At 40.6% G+C, this 14,117-nt stretch overlaps 1 protein-coding gene across 2 annotated transcripts in view; it reads right to left on the minus strand.

Moving 5' to 3' along the window:
• The window catches only part of LOC139757774 (hemicentin-2-like), a 367,317-nt gene extending 358,282 nt beyond the window's left edge, over nt 1-9,035 (minus strand). The window contains exon 1 of one of the 2 annotated variants that reach the window (XM_071678558.1): nt 8,929-9,035. The gene's annotated coding sequence lies outside the window, so the exon portion shown is untranslated. The remainder of the gene's footprint in view (nt 1-8,928) is intronic. The other variant, XM_071678554.1, reaches the window with a different exon arrangement.
• Between the last annotated feature and the right edge of the window lie 5,082 nt (nt 9,036-14,117).

Raw genomic sequence — 14,117 nt, forward strand, 5'->3', positions numbered from 1 at the left:
CTGCATAACTTGGGAGGTGGGGAAATTAAGTACTGATGTTTAGCTCGCTAAAGGGAAATCCAGACACGCTAATCTTGACGGCTGAAGCAACATCTAGTGTCATTACAACAAGAGATAATCCTGCCGGCATGGTGCAGAGAGGCGAGAGCGTCTGGATGAGGGCTTGTGAAATGACAGACTTGTCTTTGTAGCTTGGAGGAGACGAGACAGGTCGGGATGTAAACTAGATATGTTAATCCCCGTCGGTACCAGGCGGACCGGGGGAGTTGGGCGAGCGGGGTACAATCTTCAGTAGCTGCCGGTCACCCTGGTGAGATCAGGGTCAGACAAGGAGACCCCGAGCTGGTCGTGCAACACACGAGGGATGCTGCCTTGTGTGTGTGTGTGTGCGTGTGTGTGGAAGGTCGATGCCTTGATTTCGAGTGGCTACAATGAGTGGGGAAATTAGGAAATGTGGCAGACGGGAACGAGGCGAACAAACAGACAAAGAATTATCGATAGGGAAACGAAAACAGAAGAGAAAGTGAAATAACGAAACAGTTGGAGGTGAAATACACCTTTGTATGCACAATAAAGAACAAAAACACCAGCAACCGAACGCACATACAAGCCATAGCTTTGCTCACGTCCATGAATCGCTACAACTTGGGTGTGTTTGAAACTCCAGGACATACGAGGAGTGAGGTGACTGGCAGATATGCCCTGGATATGAACGACTAATTTTTTTGCAGGCGCAAAGAGAACGAGTGATCCAGGACATAAACTCTCAAGCAGGACAGTTCAGTCAGCCGTGGAGAAGGGAACTCATATTCTTAAGAAGTATAATGTATAAGTCGAAGTTGGTGTTCTGGAAGAAGGCGCTGTGTTACAGGGATTCTGATGAGGAAAATTACCAAGAGCTGACGACGAAGGATAACGCACGAGATTATTAGAATGATGAGGGAAAAGGAAACAGAGGAGGGGACGTCTTCAGTGACACTGCCTTCAGTATGGACACTTAAAGGAGCCAGTAGAACCCATCAGTAACTTTAAAGAAGACGGCGAAGCTTAAGAGGAAACAAGGAGAAAGAAAACGAAGAGAAATCATTGAGGTTAAGAGATACGACCGTAGAGAGGAGACACGTCTACCGTCGACCGTGCAGTAAAAAGCACGAAAGACGACGGAATAGAAGTAATAAAACAACAGCCATAAAACTTGCTTGACGTCATACCGGTTGCGGTGCAATTTGCTAATTGTATTCCCTTTTTCTCCCGCTCAGTGTTGGGGGGAGTTAAGGCAGGCAGGAGGAGGAGGAGGAGGAGGAGGAGGAGGAGGAGGAGGGTGGTGGAAGGACGGACACTCATAACGCAATCATGTATTAACGTATACGAGACAGATCAACATTTCTTTGCGTTATATGGGCTCTATCAGAGCAACGGTAAAGTTCAACTGTTATGGACCCCCTGGCGGATGAGACTTGGAGGTGCACCTGGTGATTTCCCTGAGAGCTTTGGTCTGTGACGAGTCGTAAGAGAGGAGGTTATGTGTCAGTAAAGCAACACCTGAGGTTCGTCTTAAGGCCTCTGTGCGTATCTGGTCTCGAGCGTCCACCTCGCCACAATTTCCAGCAATTCCTTACATGATAGACAATAAAGATAACAAAAAAAAAAGACAACATATTATTTTTATTACTATTTTTTGAATTATTCTATGAAATTTCGACGCATATGAGATGAAGGAAACCGATGCTGATTCAGAAATCAACCAAGTCCCTCTTATTCCTGAATCCCCTGCGGATGCCTACCATTCCTTAACATCCTGCAGTTCCTTATCATTCCTAATTTCCCGACAGATCCTTTCATTCCTGATTTCCCTCCAAATCCTTTCATTCCTAATTTCCCTGCAGTTCCTTATCATTCCTGATTTTCCAACAGATCCTTTCATTCCTGATTCTCCTGCAGATCCCTCCTCATCTCCCCCTACTACACCTCCTCCACCTCCTCCTCCTCTTACTACACCTCCTCCTCCTCCACCTCCTCCTCCTCCTCCTCCTCCTCCGTGGGTGCGGGTGTATGTCCCTAGCAAGTTACGGCTGATGCAGCAATACACAGGGGCTGTCATATCTTCCGCTCCTCCGGCTCATATCTCTCCAGAGAGGAATGAGGTTATAAACCATCTGTGCGGCAGTGTGGGGACATCACACTATACTGACCGAAGAGCGAGGGGGAGTGAGGGAAAAAAAAAAAAACATGCTTTCGTATATCGAATATATGCGACGCTTTACTATATGTGGGTACTGGCGTGTAAAACATTTGACTGTGTGTAACTGAGTGTGGCTGCAGTCATTCAACGCGTGGAGAAATGTGTACTTGGTGCTATACGTGTGCATATGTCTCGTGTGTCGTTCTCTTGCTTGTGCAATGTTGTGGTTGTTGCGCTACTTAACATGGCAAATTGCATGGACGTTTATGCATGAAAATTATACCAATCTCTCTCTCTCTCTCTCTCTCTCTCTCTCTCTCTCTCTCTCTCTCTCTCTCTCTCTCTCTCTCTAAGTACGTATGTTATCAATGAAGCTCCTGCATTTTCGGAGTTGCGCTACAATCAGAGGCAGGGAAATGATGGGCTCCTTTGGAATGGAAAGTTCTTCGATGGAACTGTAACTTCTCTCGTTAAATGACGATGACCTAGGATGTCACATGCGGTCTAAGCTACGGTAGGCGGAGTCCGGTAACACATATATATGTATTTTTCCCCACTTGGCTATCACAAGTAACGCCCGTTCAACACATAATGCTGTAAACGAAACGAAACGAAAAAAAAGAAAAAAGAAAAACCCTAGAATTGATACTCTACTGTTGTGGACATTGTTACGTGAGCACTAAATGGCGTAGTTATCGTCTTTCGCCTCTCCACTCACTTCCACCCCTCACCACCATCCCACACCACTGCCCCTCACAACGCCCCGTCCTCACGTAACAAGACCCACGGAGGGAAAAGCATCCCCTCAACCGACTGAGTGCTGAGGTAAATTTCCGGGTCGTGGGAAGATTTCCCCGGAGCGACAGTGCATGTGCCTGAGGTCAGGTCATCTGTTCTGGTCAGCGAAGACGGACAATGACGAAACCAGCACGAGCATGAAATGTCACTCCTTGTCTTAGGCAACGTTTCTGACATGAAGTATCTTTTTATTTTCTCATCATTTCAGGAGAACGGCTCTCATAAACGTCACACTTATATCGATTTGCTACGGGTTACTGCGGCTTTCCAGTCTAAGTATATATTCAGCTCTTTACATTTTCTTCTTTTTTAAGGAATAACTCGTTCTGGACTCTTCACAGGAAAGATCACTTGAGGTTCTACTCTCCTACGCTTAGCTGGAATATTACATATCCCTGGCTGCTCCTTTATACACCTACAACTAATAGCAAGGAAGACACTACCATAGAATATCATATTTCAATCTGGTATAAACAAGAAATGCAAATGATCGTCTTAAAGAGTAATGACTGTTTCAAGCGACTCGCTTCATGAACCTAAGTATTTTCTATGACACACACGAATTGTGAAGGATAAACAAATATCAAGATATCCTTCTCCAGGTTTCTTTCTATAATAAAGACGAAGTCATTTCATACGAGGTAAATGAACATTTCCAGAAATGACATCCGACTTTAATCATCGTAAAATGGACCACGGTGTACTGAAACGAGTACTGAAACGTGAACCGAAACGTGAACCGAAACGTGTACCAAAACATGTACAGAAACGGGAACCAAATGTGCTCCGAAACGTATACCGAACCATGTACCGAGGCAAGTCTCAAAACGTGTACCAAAACACGTACCGAAACGAGCCTCTTGGGGAGGGGAAAAAAATTAAGGCCTTTGAGCCTGATTCGAACAGTTGTTGCCAATAATGCTCGTCTGTATTTGCCAAAAATGACCAGTTTTTCCAACAAGAGGGTAAACAATGGCCTGATTTCCGGTGGATTGCATGTTGGCGTGTGTAAGACCCTCGTTCTCGGGATTTTTGCACCCGTGGGAACACGATCGTCGGCTCAGCGTTTTCTGGGGGATTGACGTCATTATGCTTTGGAATGAGAGGGTCAGAGCGATTACCAAAGGCACAGGCGTGGCCCAGGGTTTTCATCGCTTTGGGAGGAAACAATGAACCAAAGCTGCTTCGTAACCGTTCATACGTTAGATCACGGGGTTGTGTGTTGGCATATGATTAATTGCGAATGATTAAGGTTGTAGTTATCGACGTAATCATCAATTCCGAATTCTTTCGTCTGTTTACTGATGAATCTGTTTGTTTCGTGGGAGTATGTTTGTTCTGGCATACGATTCACGAGGCTGTTCTTACACGTAGGTGAGTTTAAAGGCATATGTGTGTACATACACCTCAGTATGATGTCTGCTTGTGCACAAGCGTTCCCGTGTAGAGAGTAGCACACTGGATGCACCAGATGTACACAGATAACAGTGGGTCACAATCATCAAATCGTCCTGCAGTCAACCATATCATTATCCTGGAGCAGGGAAGCAGAGGAGAGGAACCTGTATCACCTCAAACCCCACGCCATCATCACCTGGGCCTACAAACACACAGACACACACACACACACACACATCACCTCAACACTGACATAAACATGATCTATTAACATTATCAGTGTGACGTCATGTATCTTCAATGACTTTTACCACGTAATCTTTTTTTCTAGTTTACGATTTTCTTGTCATTTACGAACTCCAATTTCGGGATAAGAAATTCTTTCCCTTTATATTTCGTTCGGTTTGTGAGGTCAGATTCATTATAATGTCCACAAGACTGCAGATCTCAATTACTTTCCTTATTTTTCCGTTCTCAATCACTCTGAAAATTGGTCTCCTCATCCCTTTTCGTTTCCTGTTCTCTGGGATTGTCATCTTAAGAGTACAATTCGAGAAAGAAGTTACTTATGGCGTTCATAGTTTCGTAGATCTATAATACTGGTCCCTTAGTTGCAGTTGGGTGTAAGAAGCTGATCTCTGTGTCTGATTTCATGATACTGGATCCAAATATTTCATTCAAGAAGAAGAATCTCCGATCCCATAATCAAATGAGAGTCCAAGATTTCGCACCAAAATTTGAGGATGATGATTATTTAGTTCAGGACTATACGGAAACGAATAAGATTCTGTCAGTGAAATATCCAAACCAAATAGTGTTAATCCTCATATCAATACATTCATATCCTTCTAAAGGATCTAAACCAACACTTGAGATAAAGATAGAGAGTTTGAGATGAAAGGAAGACTATAGGAGATGTGTCTATCGTACTTCTTCGATGCTACAGAAGTGGACAAAACATTGAGGAGTCTGACTCGATCGCTTTGTCTACAACCATTCTAACAGTCAAATTCTACTCCCGTAATGTTAGGGCAATGATCTGAGGCAGTACAGAGATTTCTATAACCCAAGAACAGCAAATCATGGACGATAGGTATTACTGACACCCACACAGCCATAGAGAGGTGGATAGATAGAAAGATAAACAGAGAGACAGACTGATAGTTAAAGATTGAGGGAAAGAGAAGATGAAATTGCAGTACGACCAATTAAAGCTATTAGAAAACAAAGAGGGGGAAAATATATAGAAAGTGTGATACACAGTGGTAATACATAAACAAGGCTCAGTGGGGTAAAAATGGCTTGAGAGAGACAAGGTAATTACTATAAATGTCGCAACTGACAGAGATAAAAAGAAGAGGGCAGAAATATATATCAAATTAGAGCTTAAACCTTTCGAATGGAAGGACCCAAGACACAGTGAAAATAGAATATAAGTTAGATACAACCAATTTTGTGTGTTGTTAACAGTTACCCTGCTACTACCCAATCAACATTCTCCCCCCCCCCTCCCTCTCTCTCTCTCTCTAGCTCATTTCCGCCAGAGCCAATACACTGAACATTTGACTGTCCATCTCGCCCGTATGTGTGTGTGTGTGTGTGTGTGTGTGTGTGTGTGTGTGTGTGTGTGTGTGTGTGCTTGCTGGTGCCCATCTCGCTCGCACTGTGTGATTTCCCACGTCGTCGACCTCAGGTCATTATTGAATTGTCTCCATCGCTGACTTCTGCTCCAAGAGAGAGAGAGGAGAGAGAGAGAGAGAGAGAGAGAGAGAGAGAGAGAGAGAGAGAGAGAGAGAGAGAGAGAGAGAGAGAGAGAGAGAGAGAGAGAGAGAGAGAGTTGGAAACTACCATCAATAAAATCGTACGTTTCAAGAAATCGCAAAACACAGTTCAACGGTCATGACAGAGAGGCTCGTCTGCCATGGTATAAGTTCGCCAGGACCGATCCCGGCTCTTCTGTGATCAATCAGTTGAGATTAATCACCTTAGGTGGATCCGTGGGAAAGAGCAATGCGTCTTTATACCTTATTGATTTTGTGTTTATAATCATTTCGTCTTCTCTGTGATTACTTAACTCGTCTGTTCGCTTTAATCTCTCTAATTCTTTCGCCATAATTTTTACTTTTTCGTAATATTGCTTTCAGCATTTCAGTTGAGTTGGTTTAGATGGACCCTATCTACATTAGAGCAAAGGCTCACGGTAATATCTATATTCTAAGATACATAGGACTTCCAGTAATCTATTGATAATCTCCTTAGTCAGTATTTAAGAATGGAAACACGATATCTTTCCAGGTAACTGGAAACTATGAGAAACAGCGGCCAAACGCGTGTCAAGGATCCATACTTCAGTGGTTTGGTATACACGTGTGTGTGTGTGTGTGTGTGTGTGTGTGTGTGTGTGTGTGTGTGTAATTCCCATGACAGGAATATGAATACACAATATTGGTTTGTGAACATCAATAATGAGGCCTTAGCATGTTATTTACATGTAGAAAAATATATATATATACATATACATGTACATATTTCGGCATCTTTCTGAGATGTTTTCTGGTCACGGAACTTTATCAAACTATTTAAATAGATTCCACCTCTTTGGGTCCACTAATTTACGTGTGAGGATCACGAAATATTATTCAGTTTTCAAAATAACGTTTGTATGCTAACCTAGCTTTGGTATTATATTGCTATTTCTAAATACATAAGCTGTGTGTAGCAGCTAAACACGACACATTCTTTATATATATATATAAACCCTACCTCACCACCTTACAGAACAAATTCTTTTGACCAGATGCGTCCAGCTTTTCGCCGCGATCTATAATTTTCTTTCCCTATCACAACTCACGCACAGTTTCTTGCTCAACATTGCAATGTGTTGCTGTTAATCTTAGCGATACATGTGTTCCCAGGCACTGCAGCTTCTCCAAAATAGTTCTGAACCCCCAATTTTTTCTTCCTAATCTCAACGGAATTGTCAGATGGAGGAGAGTCTTTTATATACTTCATTATAACACATTGCATTATCAAGTTTTTTAAGGATTTAGCGCAGAGAGGTTGAGGCTGCATATGTGTACATGAAATGTACATAAGTATGGAGTCGCAAGCACATACATCCATGTACAACAAAGAAAGAGCAAAATAAGTCCTCGTCATTTAATACTGTTATATAATGAGGTATATCTCAATAAAAAGAAGTTCATTTATTGTACGTCAGACATGATAAATGGCCACTTTTACCCAGGATCAAAACATCTTGCTTAGCTATTCTTGGAATCTGGCAGAATGTCGCAAGAAGCATAATTACATAATTATCTTCAACCTTCATAATAACCCGAAAAATCGAGCATTAAAAACTATTTAATACCTTAATGAAGGACTAAGTGGGCAATTCAACTAATGGGTCATGTATACAATGTACAACATCAGAACTTTCGCCGAGATTCTGTTGGTTAATTTCATCAGTTGAGGATGTAGAACAGGGATTAGCCAACAGATGACCTGGATGTGTACTTTTCCTGGCTTCGGATACAAACCCACTACAGACAAAAGGAGGAAAAAAAAAGAAAAGAAATAGCATCGACTCGCTTATAGAGTTTAACCTCTTAAGAACGACGGTACGAGCCTCCGGTACGATTGTACGATGAATCCCTGGTATCACGGTTAAATAACTCTTAGTGACAGCGACATACTCTACATATTTTTCCGACCTTCGTTTTTCTCACCTTACTTGGCGGGTTTGAAAACCTTAGCAAAGGACATGTAAATTTTTGCTTTCATTGTAATTTGTGGACATGTACTTCGGTCACCTGAGCACTACTAGAAGAAATTCTCCTGATATCATACTAAAGGTGAGTGAAGGGAATGTAATTACCTCAGGTAAGTGAACAGGTTTTCATTACGTGGTCTCGTCTGGTATGAAAAAGCGTTTAACCCGATTCATATAACTCGGTATACACTTATAGGTTAAAACCAACACAACAAGGCAGACAGAAGCACATACCGTAAGAAAACAGCAACAAAAGATATATACCAGATATCATAATCAATTTTCAATAACTATAAACATTCCTGAACATGAGTAAACATAAGGGAAATAGCTGTTTATTTCTCTTCCTGATCTACTGCGACTAATAGCTTGGTACAAATAAACCACTGACTTCAGGAAGGAGGGAATGAGGCCACAATGTCTGGGGAATTAGACAAACAGCCAACACTAACGGGATCGCATTCCACCGCGGTGTAAACATGTGTCTGTGTTACGTTTGCTTAGAAAGATCGCCCTCTTGTGGAGGAAAATGATTTAACAACGGTTCACCGTCTTGAAATCATATCCACTTGGATGTTTTGATCGCACTACGTCTGCGTGCGTGTGTACAAATACCTGGATTATAATCTGATGTGTAATGGAGACACTCTCCTCAAAGAACTTCAAAATACTGTGCAGTGGAACACAAAAAGGAAGAAAAATAAATATAGCGTCACATATACTGGGTCTATCCCCAATGCCCCTCTCTCTCGCTCTTAATTAAAAACATTTAGCTCACCTGCATATAAACCCAACTTGGTCCAAAGTGAATTTATGTTAGGGTTTTAAACTTTTTTTTTTCCCCTCTCGGTTAGTTGGTAGAACCAAAAATAGTCTCTCTCCGACCAGAAATTTTCTGAGGACAGAAAAAGAAGAAAAAAATCAAAATTTCCTTGATATAAACACTGACAAAAGAAAAACTATACGCTAAATTGAATCCATAATTAGATCATATAAACTAATCACTACTTTTACTTTTTAAATCTGTTTCTATGTGAAAGGGGCTCCTGCCCCTTGAACTCTACGTCAATCAGACACACACACACAAACCTACAATCGTATCACAGAATCACCCTCATCCCCAAACACCGAATCCTGCTTACAGATCAGTCAAAACAACACCAACGACCATGTTATTGAAAGACAAAAGGAATGAAAAAAAAAGAGGCGATTTTGTTGGAACCATTGTAAAAAAAGCAACTATCGTAACCCCAGATGTTCCCAGTATTTTACATGTAATTGGAAACATGCCTAACGCTTGGGTATTCACCGTTCGGAATATAGCTAAACGCAGCCTTTTTCCCCCCCTGGCTATTTTCACAATCTTCTCTCTTGCTCTGATGGTCCTTTACATATTCAGTGTTGCAATGAAACCCTTGTAAAAGAGCTGGACCGGCAGCTTGTAACACAGGTCCGTGGGGCATCCAACATAGACTAATATCATTAATGCATTTGGCCAAGCAACGGGAGGAGGGCTTGGTGAACACAGTGTATTGTCGTCTCTCGTGGAATCTTCCCTTACTATTTCGAGATTGTAATATTCATGATGATCAATACCTCTAAATAATTCTGTTGTTATGATAATAATGGTAAGGATAACAAGTAATACTTTTGTTATTATGATATTTATTATCACTTGTGTTATCATCATTATTATCATAAATAGTATAATTGATATCATGATTATTAATATAATTATTCATTCTAATATTGCTTTGCCACTTTGCTTGGCATCCATGTAACACATGCCACATACAACAAACGTTTAGACTCAAATTCTCTCACACTGTCTCTTGTCACTGTATCTATTACGAATACATTGTCCGAGCTTCTAAACTATTCATAAAATATACTCAAATAGACACGAATAAAATCAATCAACATCTTCGCTTTGTGACACTTCAGGAAAACCAGAAGAAAAGGATTTCATTTCTGTGTTCTCAATACACTAAAACTAGCGAGAAGTTGATCATTTCTCAAATGCATTCGTAAGTGATTATCACATCACTCTTTAACCCTCACGTCAACGTGATTCTGTAAGAAATTTATATAAAAAGGAAGAATTGTCGTGTTTTCCGTGTGATTCAGTTGATGCCTACTGACTTTATGGTGTCACAGTGGAATTTCGTGTCTGCTTCACATCTAAGTAACAGTTTCGAGGGAAATTCCTTCATATATGTTTGGTTTTTCTTCCTTACACATATCTATGTTAAGAATTTCAGGTTCACTACTCACATATGTGATTAGGTCGATGTAATCATTCCAATTACGATTACATTAGGCTGTAACACAGACACTTCAATATCCACATCATTAAGTACCCATCCACAGTGAATACTTTACACAAGATACTTAAGGAAATGTCTTTGGAGGGAGAGAGCCACCCTCTCCAAATATTAATAAACTCCAAATATCTTTCTCAAGTTGAATCACTTTTCTCTCTTCTGAAATTCATATTTTCATTCTTCCTGAAGCTGAGAGAGATTATGGAATCAGTTATCTATGATGGAACAGATAATATCACTGGAAACCAAGGAGGTTCCTCTTGAATTTGGACAGCTGGAATCATGATTCATATTCCTATCTTTAATGAGCAGCGAGTCTCTAATAGATCATCCAATCAAGTCGATAATTTCTATAATTGGGTTAATCAGAAATCCTCACACGAAAATTCGTCATTCCCCAACTGATGAAATGGTTAATGATGATAGATAGATAGATAGATAGATACACGTGCATTTGGAAAGGTTGTCTGGAAATATTTCTCATTTCCTTAATCATCGAATTATCGTCTTCATAACCCCATTCTGGAAACAATTCCAAGTCCTCTGCACTATACCTCCGGAGTTCATCCATAAATTCCAGTATGTTGCGCTTCGAAGTGAACGATGCTCTTTTTCTTTTCATCTCAAATTTTCCTCCGCAAATTCTCTAAATAGGATTAATATATGTAACGATAATCGCCATATTTACTCGGTCTACATAATGCACACGACTGGGATGCCACCATGGTGTTTTAACCTGCATTAGCATACATGAATATTCAGGCATTTACACGTACAGCTTGCTCAGGCTTCACTAACACCTCTTAAAGAACACTTGAATAAATAATATTCACCGTAGTGGTAACAGTATCAGAAGATAAAGTGATGTGAATAGAGAAAAAAAGAATATTCAAGTAAGAAAATACGTGAGGACATACTACTACTACTTCGAATATAGTGAGACGTGAGCAGCGAGTCTGACATGACTTACATTGGCATGTCATCTGCATTCATCGAGGCCACGTAAGCCTTAATTCTTTAAGAGGTATTCAAATGCGCCTTCCTTCATCAGAAATCCATTCTCGTCACAGGAGACAGGAGTCTCCACCCTTTTTCATTCCCCTTTTATTAATCCGTATCTGATAAAGTTACACGGACCCTTGTGTCAAATAGTAGCCTAAAGCATTGATTTAAAACAGTATGTCATATTTATTTATACGATTTGCATACTGAGAATTTCAGTGTTGAGTATGTGGAGGTTTGGACACCTGTTTGGGTGTGAGGGGTGAGGATGGAGTGTTTATCATATGTTGGTGGCTGGGGTATATCTAGATTATGAAGTGTAGAAGGAAAAGTCTTCGAATTATGGGAATGAATTCTACGGGTCTCGTGTTGAAAAGCGACAGGAGGTAATTCTAAGCCATGGTGTCAAAACACACACACACACACACACACACACACACACACACACAGATATATATATATATATATATATATATATATATATATATATATATATATATATATATATATATATATATACAACTTGAGAGGAGGCACTGAATCCTTCATGTATTCATTTGTTTTCTTTATTTGAAGAAAATGAAAGTTTATCAGCTTATGTTAACTCAGAACCACTCTTGTGAAGTAGAAAACTCTATATGTGTGATTTGTCAACGAAACAAGTTCGGAGCTTAAGTCTAAATAGAAAAGTTGCAAACCAGGGGAAATTGAACCCAAATATGCTTATTTGAAATCAGAATTTGTAGGGGGTAGAAGTGAAATATGCAAATATGAAACAGGGATTTGCATGTGTGGCGTTGGAATATGTAAATGAAGTCACAAAATCTAAAACAGGAATCTGTTTTTGTCAAGTGGTAACCAGTATATCTTTTTTTTTTGATGGAATTACCGAACACTCAAGAGGACTCAAAGAATCTAGCTAGAGTTATAAGTCAGACAGTTAGGACGACTCGATCCAATATATAGGAATCTAAAAGCACTCAGAAAGTTAGGACTCGATCCAATACACAGGAATCTAAAAGCACAAATATGTAAACAGACATCTCTGCAATTTTAGTGGCAACCTAATATTTTTTCGTTTCAATTACAATTAATCGTTTTTCATTATCATTTTACCGAAACTTCATAAAAAAAAAACGGAGATTGTGTCTCTCGTTTTACTTGAATATGGTTATGTTTCATGAGGTAATGGTTACGTCATGAAGCGTTCACTGACTTCCACGAACCATGTCCATAGAGTGTATGTGGTCTTGAACTCACTCTTAACACCTGAAGAAGGTGTTGGTGAATATATGTAGAGAATGAATAAGCATATGTTGGTGAGGAATCATTACATGTTGAAGCAAGGATTGATATATGTGAAACAGAATTAGTGTACGTGAAGCAAGAACCAACATATGTGAGGTAGGAACCAATATATGCGAAGCAAGAACCAATATATGCAAAGCAAGAACCATTATAAGTGGAGGAAAAAAAACATGACGAAAAGCAGAACAGAAATAAAAAAAACAATGATAAAAAGGAATCAGAATGTATACGTGACGCGGGAGGAGGTTAGAGGATCCCATTGATTGGTTGCGAATCCTCTGCATCGACCATTATCAAGAACACTTGAGGATGTCAGGATTAATGATGTGTGTGTGTAGGTGTGTGTGTGTGTGTGTGTGTGTGTGTGTGTGTGTGTGTGTGTGTGTGTGTGTGTACTGTATAGTCGGGAAAAACACTTTCTTTTTTCCAGTAGACTGATTGGAGAGGAAACACGTCATGCCGTAAACAGGTTAGCAGTGGCTGGGACCCAGACGGGGATGTGGTTTAACGCCATTAGCGGAGAAGAGGAGTGGAGGGGGGGAGGAGGCCCTCCTCCTAATCGTCGTTCCCTTCCTTAAGTAACGTAATGAGATTAACGTCTGGGTCGGATGATGGCAAACACGCTGGCGTAGCAGAGGAGAGAGAGGGGGGGGGACGATACGTGAAATAAGTCGAATAATTACAAAATGGTATGCAAACGAGGACGAAAAAAATGAGGGACAAGAGTATTAGGCTGAGGACGAACACCGAAGAAAAGGAACGTTAGGGACACAGAGTTTCATTAAGAGCTACTTGTGTGTACGTACAAATGTGAGCAACAGACGCGTTGAGAATCACGATAGACTGACGTAAATCAATCCAATGCAACATTACGAACAAAGTGTTGGATGATGAACAACAAGTCCTCTTGGACTAGTGTGTGTGAAGGTGGGTCGTCACTGCAAGACTCATACCTCCACGGGTTATCATGTCCCGCACAAGAGAAGAAATGAAAAAAAAAAATAATGGTTTCAGCACTTGAAGATAATTACCCGGAAACGTTTAATTACATGCAGAGTTGCAGCAGCAAGACCTCATCCCCACCTCCCCTCCCTCCTCCTACTCTTCCCGACCAACAAACATCAAATTTAAATGGAATATCATACTTACCTGTGGTAGGATATGTAAGTATACACGCAAGACTAAACTTGATACAGACACATACACACACATATATTCTTTTAGGTGTTACTAGGTGTTACCGGGTGTTACCGGGTTTCTCTTGCAGGAGGTTACACCTGTATTTTTGAGAGTGTAGTCTCGTCAGAGACCTTCTCACTGCAAAGGAGTCTAC

The sequence above is a fragment of the Panulirus ornatus genome, chromosome 28 (assembly GCF_036320965.1).
Source record: "Panulirus ornatus isolate Po-2019 chromosome 28, ASM3632096v1, whole genome shotgun sequence".
Lineage (NCBI taxonomy): Eukaryota > Metazoa > Arthropoda > Malacostraca > Decapoda > Palinuridae > Panulirus > Panulirus ornatus.